Source organism: Aulonocara sp. 'chitande type north' Nkhata Bay, linkage group LG3 (assembly GCF_057382095.1).
Source record: "Aulonocara sp. 'chitande type north' Nkhata Bay isolate Kocher_YH1m ecotype deep benthic linkage group LG3, A_spYH_male_GT1.1, whole genome shotgun sequence".
NCBI lineage: Eukaryota > Metazoa > Chordata > Actinopteri > Cichliformes > Cichlidae > Aulonocara > Aulonocara sp. 'chitande type north' Nkhata Bay.
The window spans coordinates 47,832,842-47,841,364 of record NC_141346.1 but is presented as its reverse complement, the minus strand read 5'-3'; positions in this window follow the sequence as shown (position 1 = coordinate 47,841,364).

Below are 8,523 nucleotides of genomic sequence, written 5' to 3'. Positions count from 1 at the left end.
ATTTTTAGGGATTTCCTTACCTGGATGACTGAGCATGAATCAAGACAATAAAAAGTGATGTTTTTTTTGTTATGTTGTCCTAATTTTTTTTCTTAAAAACCTTTCAAGATACACATTTTGAAGTTGATAGAATAGAATAGAGCCTTTATTATCCAATTGAAGAGAAATTTCGGTGTTACCGAGCTCTTACAGCAAGGGAAAATAAAATATAAAAGGAAGACACAAGGTGGTCCTATAAACATAAGCAACTGAAGATGCTCCATTTGGATTTACACACCGGGAAAAACATTATATTCTATTTTTTTTTATGTATTTATTAATTTTGTGTTGGCATCTCAAGGTCACCAGTCGTAATCATCCACTGGCTGAATCTGATGCTAACCCTGGATGAAGAGACGTTGATGAACACACACTCACAAAAACACAACTCAATGTCATGTTCAGAAACCAGTTTGAGATGATTTGAGTTTGTAGCATGTTGTGTTATCCTGCTGGAAGCTGTCATCAGGAGATGAATACACCGTAGGATGGAGATGGTCAGCAAGAATACTCGGGTGAGCTGTGGTGTTTAAATTGTGCTTATTTGGTACTAAGGTGTCCAAAGTGTGGCAAGAACTTATCCCCCAACGCGTTACACCAGCAGCCTGAACAAGGCAGGATGGATTCATGCTTTCAAGCTGTTTACTGCAGACTCTACCATCTGAACGTTGCAGCAGAAACTGAGACTCATTCAAACAGGCAGTATTTGTGCATTTTTCTCCCATTTTGGTCAGCCTGGGTGAACTGTAGCCTCAGTTTTTTTGGGCTGACAGGAGTGGCGCCTGGTGTGTTCTTATGCTGCTGCCTCCAGGTTTGATGTACTGTGATTTAAGAGATGCTCTTGTGCAAACCTAGGCTGTAATGGCTGATTAGTTTAGTTGCTGTTGCCTTCTTATTAGCTTGAATCAGCATTTGTGTAGCAACAAAGCATTTTCACGCAGAGAACCACGGCTTGTTGAATATGTTCTCTTTTTGCTATTTCCCCTCTCTTTCAGTCTATCCTGTATGAACAGCTGCTGAAAAACAAAACCTGCCACCTGGAACCAACGACGACGCCCTAAACTCACTTAAATCACCTTTTTTTAACCACTAACCACTTTTTACATTCAAGGTATGCAGAAGAGCATCTCTGAATGCACAGCACGTTAAACCTTCACGCTGATGTGCCATGTTAATGAGCTCAGATCGTCTCAAAGTGGTTTCTTCAACATGACAGTGAGTTTGTACCCCAATGGCCTCCACAGTCACCAGAGTCAGTCTCAATCCAGTCGAGCACCTTTGGGATGTGGTGATACAGGAGATTCATATTGTGGGTGCACAGCTAACAAATCTGCAGCAACTGTGTGATGCTGTCATGTCAATGTGGAGCAAAGTGTCTCATTAATGTTTTCAACAGCTTGTTGAATCTGTGCCATGGAGAATTAAAACAGTTCTAAAGCCAAAAAAAGATCCAACTCAGCACTGATGTAGCCGGGTGGGCTACTCGCGCCTCCCCCCCCCCCCCCCCTCTCTCTCTCTCTCTTTCTCTCTCTCTCTCTCGCTTGCTTTACCGCCCTCGCTCTCTCCTGCGCTCGCTCTCTTGGCTGCGCAACTCGGTTAATTGGGAACCCACATGCATATTGATTGCAGGGTGGCGTCAGTCCGTATAAAGTTAAGCCGGTGTTCTCCTGGATTATTCCTCCCATGCGTTTGGCGCAAAGCTGCAGTAAATGCTGGCGGACCGCGACGGATTGATCAGCAAGCGAGTAGACCCTATGACAGCTATAGGTAGGCTCTCGCTTAACCTCCGAGTACCGAAATTTGTATTAATGTAGTTTTGCGGCCCTGTTGTAGCGCGGCCGTTTCTGTTTGAGGGTGTAAGCCTTCCAGTTTGGTGTGCGTGTGTGATTTCTTTTATTAAAGATTGAAGGTTTAGTTTTTATGATATGTAGCGAGCCTGACGCTCAGAGTCCTTTTACTCTTTTAACGTATTGCTCTGGTTTATTTCAGTGAACAGAGGACGTGCCAGTGTCCCTGGGACCTCAGGTGGTGGGTCGTTTTCACACTTTCCTTTGTACAGCACTGGGTGGGCTGTAGTGATTTTCTTGTGTGATTTTTCTTTTGGGTCCACGGCTGCTAGTAAGTCCAAGTTCCATGATTGTTTTTAACTTCCGGACACTGTCAACAACGACGCTACATTTTGTTTTCTAATATTTCATCTATTTTCACTATAAACAAAATTATTGATATTGGAGCCAACCTGCGTCGGTGTGCATCCTTGAATCTGTGCGGCCTCTCTTATTCATTTAATCGATTTTTCTTAAAAAGGAATTTCCTGGGGGTGAAATTCCCCTTGGTGGCGTTGTCATTTTATTACCATTTCTTTTATAAGAGAGAGAGAGAGAGAGAGAGAGAGAGAGAGAGAGAGAGAGAGACACGCACACACACACAAACCAAAAATGGGATTTACGAAAAATGATAATTAAAAACACGGAAATGTAAAATGATTAATCATACATGTTTATAAAATGATAACAAAGTAACAAGTTGTTGCCGATAATTATTTTTTTTATTCTATATGCATTTAATTGAGAGCTTCTTTCCGTTGCTTCCTTATTTTCTTAAGTGATTTAGGATAAGTTGAACAACGATGAAGTGTTTCATCTATCAGTTGGATTATAGGACTTGGACTTGGTATTTCCTGAGCCAAATTGGAGTCGAGAAGAGGAAGGGCCCTGCCTCCATGCGATAGCGGAGAACGTGAACTTGCGCGCCTGAAGGCCCTGCCTCCATGGGCAGGGCCTCCACTCCGCCCTGGCAGGTATAAAACGCACAGGCACACACAGAAACACTTCACTTCTTACACCGGCTCAGGCAAACGCTTATAAGGTAAGATTTAAAGACTTTTGATTTCAAATACAAACACTTGAAGGTAGTGTGAGTGCGCCGCGCCGCGCTCTGAACAGTGCGGAACAGTGCCCCGCGGAACAGTGCGCCGCGGCGCCGCGGAACAGTGCCCCTCGGAGGCGCGGTGCCCCCTCGGAGGCACGGTGCCCCGCGGAGGCGCGGTGCCCCCTCGGAGGCGCGGTGCCCCCTCGGAGGCACGGTGCCCCGCGGAGGCGCGGAGGCACGGTGCCCCGCGGAGGTGCGGAGCCCCCTCGTAGGCGCGGTGCCCCCTCGGAGGCACAGTGCCCCGCGGAGCTGCTGACGCGCCGTGCCCCTCGGAGGCGCGGACGCGCAGTGCCCCTCGGAGGCGAGGACGCGCGGTGCCCCCTCGGAGGCGCGGTACCCCCTCGGAGGCACGGTGCCCCCTCGGAGGCGCGGTACCCCCTCGGAGGCGCGGTACCCCCTCGGAGGCAAAGTGCCCCTCTGAGGCGCGGATGCGAAGTGCCCCTCGGAGGCGCGGACGCGCCGTGCCCCTCGGAGGCGCGGACGCGCAGTGCCCCTCGGAGGCGAGGACGCGCAGTGCCCCTCTGAGGCACAGTGCCCCGCGGAGGCACAGTGCGCCTCGGAGGCGCGGTGCCCCCTCGGAGGCGCGGTACCCCCTCGGAGGCAAAGTGCCCCGCGGAGGCGCGGACGCGCCGTGCCCCTCGGAGGCGCGGACGCGCAGTGTCCCTCGGAGGCGCGGAGGCGCAGTGCCCCTTGGAGGCACAGTGCCCCTTGGAGGCACAGTGCGCCGCGGAGTCGCGGAGGCACGGTGCCCCGCGGAGGCGCGGTGCCCCTCGGAGGCGCGGAGGCGCAGTGCCCCTCGGAGGCACAGTGCGCCGCGGAGCCTCGGAGGCGCGGTGCCCCCTCGGAGGCGCGGAGGCACGGTGCCCCCTAGGAGGCGCGGTGCCCTCGCGCAGGCGCGGTGAGGCGCGGTGCCCCGCGGAGGCGCGGAGGCACTGAGCGCCGCGGAGGCACAGTGCGACACTAAATTGAGTACAATTAACACTGAAAAGTTAACACTGGCCATAGAGTAAATTAAACTCTAATTCTGAGTGGTCCGGGACATCATAATGTCTAACTCGCGTGATGATTGTGATAGAGAAGCAGCCTATTTTTTTTTTAATCAATATCTGAACGTATGAACAATAGACTGCCAAATCAATGAAAATACAAGTTCATTTCAACAAAATTTATTGTTAACACTGAAACACACAGTAGGCCTACATTAGATATAGGGCTGCATTTTAAAATGAATTAGAGAAAATAAAATGGCTAAACTGTGCATCTTAAAACAAAGTGCTTAATTTCAGGAAAAAAATAGCAGCAGCTTGAGTTTCCCTTTTTCTTTACCTTTTACATCTCGTCTCAATACATTTTGAACAGATAACATCAAAACATCTTAACAATTTTGCAGTTTCTTTCTTTCCCCCTTGTATTCCACTTCCCCACTTTCTGTTGTTCAGTGAGAGAACTGAGCTTCAGTTTGCCCTTCCAGGATTTTAAATCTGGGCTGGAATGGTGTCAGGGCCATTCTCACACACATGTGTAGGTGCTCGTTGGTGAGCCTGGAACGATATTTAGTTTTTATTATGTTCATTGTGGAGAAAGCTGCCTCACAGCTGTATGTGGAGCCAAACATGGTCAAGATGTACAGGGCTACTTTTCTCAAATTTGGGAAAGCTGTCTCAGACCATTTGGAGCCAGAAAGTGGCAGGTTCAGTTCTTCCAAACTGCTTTCAGGGCCACATCTGCTTAGAGCCCAACCAGTTGCATTTGAAGAGGCCCAGCATTTGCCCTCTTGAAGTGCTGTGTGACTTCCTTTGAGAATCGTCTGACATCAGTGATGAGAAATGGGTTCTTTAGAATCAGAATCAGAATCAGAATCAGAAAGGGTTTTATTGCCAAATGTTGAGCAGGTTTACAACATTAGGAAATTGCTGCGGTGCTTCAGTGCAAACATACTGTCATAAAAATATAAAAATAAGAATAAGAATTAAAAGTGCTAAGTGGATAGATATATACATGATATATACATGAGTGCAGGTGGTGATCAGTGCCAAACATGGAATGATGCAGTGAACACAGCGTAGGGTCATGTGTTAGTGGCGGGGACAGTCATACGGTTATTGTTCATGTGTCCGACAGCAGAGGGGAAGAAACTGTTCTTATGGCGAGAGGTTCTGGTGCGAATGGACCGGAGCCTCCTGCCTGAGGGGAGCAGGTCAAACAGACTGTGTCCAGGGTGAGAAGGGTCAGCTGAGATCCGAGCTGCACGCCGCAGTGTCCTGGAGGTGTACAGGTCCTGCAGAGATGGGAGTCTGCAGCCAATCACCTTCTCAGCAGAGCGCACAACACGCTGCAGTCTCTGTTTGTCCCTGATAGTGGCTCCAGCGTACCACACGGTGATGGAGGAGGTGAGGATGAACTGCTGTCCAAAGCTGAAGCTATCAAAACGTTTGCTGAAGTTTTCAATCAGCTTGTCAACAAAGTCAACAAAAGAGGACACATCTCTCTGTCCCTGAACCTGTTCCTGAACCTGCGCTTTGTGCGCCGAGCTTCATTTACATTAGTCCTTCATCAGTCCTACGTGCTCATGTTTAGATTAAATGTCAATCTTAGGAATTTCAGAATTAGGAAAAAAACGTTTTGATCAGGGGCGGATAGTAAAACTTTGTAACATCTCTGGGAGCTGCCAAGATCTAGAAAAAGCTCCTGAGACAAACCCGGTGTGTCTGATTACAGCAGTGGAAAATAGAGCAAAAGGGGCAGGTGCTAATTTTTATTTATTAGTATTTTATTTATTTATATTTTAAACATTCAGGGACAGGTGTCTGCGAGGCAATGACTTCCGATGGGTCCAAAGCAACTTGTTTCATTCAAAAACCTTTTTTCTGTGTAGGTGCGTTTAGTTGATGCTCACATGTCAGTCCCTGGCTAACCAGCCAATTTGTCTGAGTGAAAAATATGTAAGAACCAGTGAGAGGCAAGCCAACAAGACAAGAATATGAAGATGAGTACTCAGAGAGAGGGTAGTCTGTGGTTCTGTATTCATTCTTCTTTTACATTCTGGTTTAGATTTATAATCCAACCTGTTTCACTGCAGTTGATACTTGAAATGAAGGATCAGGACATAATTATCTTCTTCAGTTTACAAAGCTAAGTAACTTAAAGATAAAATGTACCAGTTCTTAATTTTGGTTTATCCATTAGCTGCTCCAAGTTTCAGTTTTACTCGTTTAAAAGTACTACAGTGTTTTGTTTTGGGGTTTTTTTTGGACGCGTCTGCAGTTGTCGTGTTTGTGACTTATGATTTGCTCTTGTTTCTGACAGACTTGAAGCTACAATGGATGGAGACGGTGAACAAGCCGCTCGGGCAGAGCTGTGTGCCCTGCACCTGAGATCCTTTCAGTTGCATCTCATTTACGACCAGGCTGACGGACTGGCTGCGATCCTTTACTATGACAGAGAGAAACTTTGCGAAATATTCCTCCAGACAATCACGATGGTGTTCTTCAGGAGCTGGATTCACAGGCCCGAGTGACCAAGACCATCAGTGACTTGCCCTTATACAGAGAGGAGCTGGGAACCTCTGAAGGGCCTCCAGCATCCAACAGTGCCTGCACAGATTGAACATTGTTGATGTTGTGTAAACTTCAATAATGAATTAATCAGAATCAGAATACTTTATTGATCCCTGGGGGAAATTAATTAAAATAAATAATTAAAATGTACTTTCCTTGTTATTATTCCATACATTCATTTAACCAACACATTTGTTATATTGATGACTGCTTTTCAAGGGCTGATCACCGCTACTAACGTCCCTGGATGGACTGACAACATCCGAACAATGACAGCAGGTCTCATGACTGAGGGCTTGGACCAACTGCAATATATATTCATTTTTAGAATTGATATTTTGTGTTAACTGCAGTTTGGCTCAAAGTGTTAATGCTATCTTGTTTTAATAAACAACACTGCCATATGCAAAACTAGGGGTGGCAAGAGATTATGTTAGAGACAGTGGCATCGTTAGGCCTATTTTGGGGGTGCTGAAGCCTCCCTAAAATATTCTTAAGCCCCCCTAAATAATTTGCTGTTTGGGTTTGTTTTTTTTGTTTTGTTTTTTCTTTTTTTTACAGAACTTGCAGACAAATTCAATATAAAGATGCAGGAATATGAGTTTAAAGAAATAATAATATAAACCTGTCGCTATTCACATAAATATGATCATAACTCGGTTGGTCCCTTTCGCTTTACACTGTTAAGGTAGCGTCAGTGCTTCGTTATCCAATCCGTTCCAGTTGTTCACAGGGGACATCCACATGACTGAAAATCCAGTCCTCGTTTCACTGCTACTTTACACTCCGCTCGTATACACCTGCGGACACACTAGCGTACATGCGGCAAACAGCAAGAAATCGTGGATATACGCAAGTTTTTCAAGAAAGTAAGTCTTCATCACTGGCTGGTAGTAACAATTAGTTAGCTCCAGCTAACAGCAGAGAGTCCCATGTAAATAATGAACCAGGTGCTCCCCAATTTGATAAATAAAAACCTGGCTAGCGCACTAAGTTAAATTGTTAGCACAATGTTAATTTCTGTCACTCGTTTTAGCTCTGAAAAATCGAGCTGAGCTCATTCAGGTATGGTCATCATCAGTGGAAATAATAATAATCACTCCATCCCCATTAACCTGTAGGAGTCAGGGCAGAGGAGCACAGAGAGGCAGAGGGGAGAGACGTCTGCTGGAGAGGTGAGTCAAAGGATGGAGTCATTTGTGATGCAGACAGTCTGATTAGAATTTTATGGGACTCAATATGGATATGAAATATGAAACATTTCAGTCACGGTACAACATATAAGACCTGTTTAACTTGAGCTTTTATTTAGGAGAGTCAAGGTTAGAAAGTGGAGAGAGCAAAGAGATATATATATATATATAAGTCAAATTAGCCTGACTCACATATTTTTGAGGGTTCTATTTTAATTTTACTTCAATTCAAGTAATTTAGTAATTTTTTCAGGGCTTTAAATTGCAACCATTTTAGTCACATGCGTGCTCAAAATATAATGTTTGTAACTTCAAAATATTTGGGAGCAACAAATTACTGTGGAGCGTGAGCAGAAGTCATGATATTAGCAATTTACATTACAATTCAGTATGTTTTAATGTATCTTGAAGGGTGAGGCAGAAGGGGAGGCTGAGGGAGAAAAAGGTCAACAGGCAAGTTCAAGTCAGAGAGAGCAAGGAGAGACAGAGGAGCTGCAGCAAATGGATGGAGAGGCAGAGGAAGATCAAGTTATTACAGAGAGAGGAGAGCAAACAGGCCAAGAGAGGGAAAATGATGAAGCAGCTGCAGCAACTCATTCTACTCCAGGGTTTGATTTAGGTGACAAAGACACAGGGCCCAGACAGGTGAAGCTGAAGAGCTATCCACATGATACTTTTGGTACACAGAAGCGAGCATTTAACCACAGCTGGTTTGAAAAGCACAACTGGTTAGAATATTCAGTCAACCAGAGTGCAGCTTTCTGCTTCCCATGTAGAGTGTTTGGCAAAAACATCAAACATGA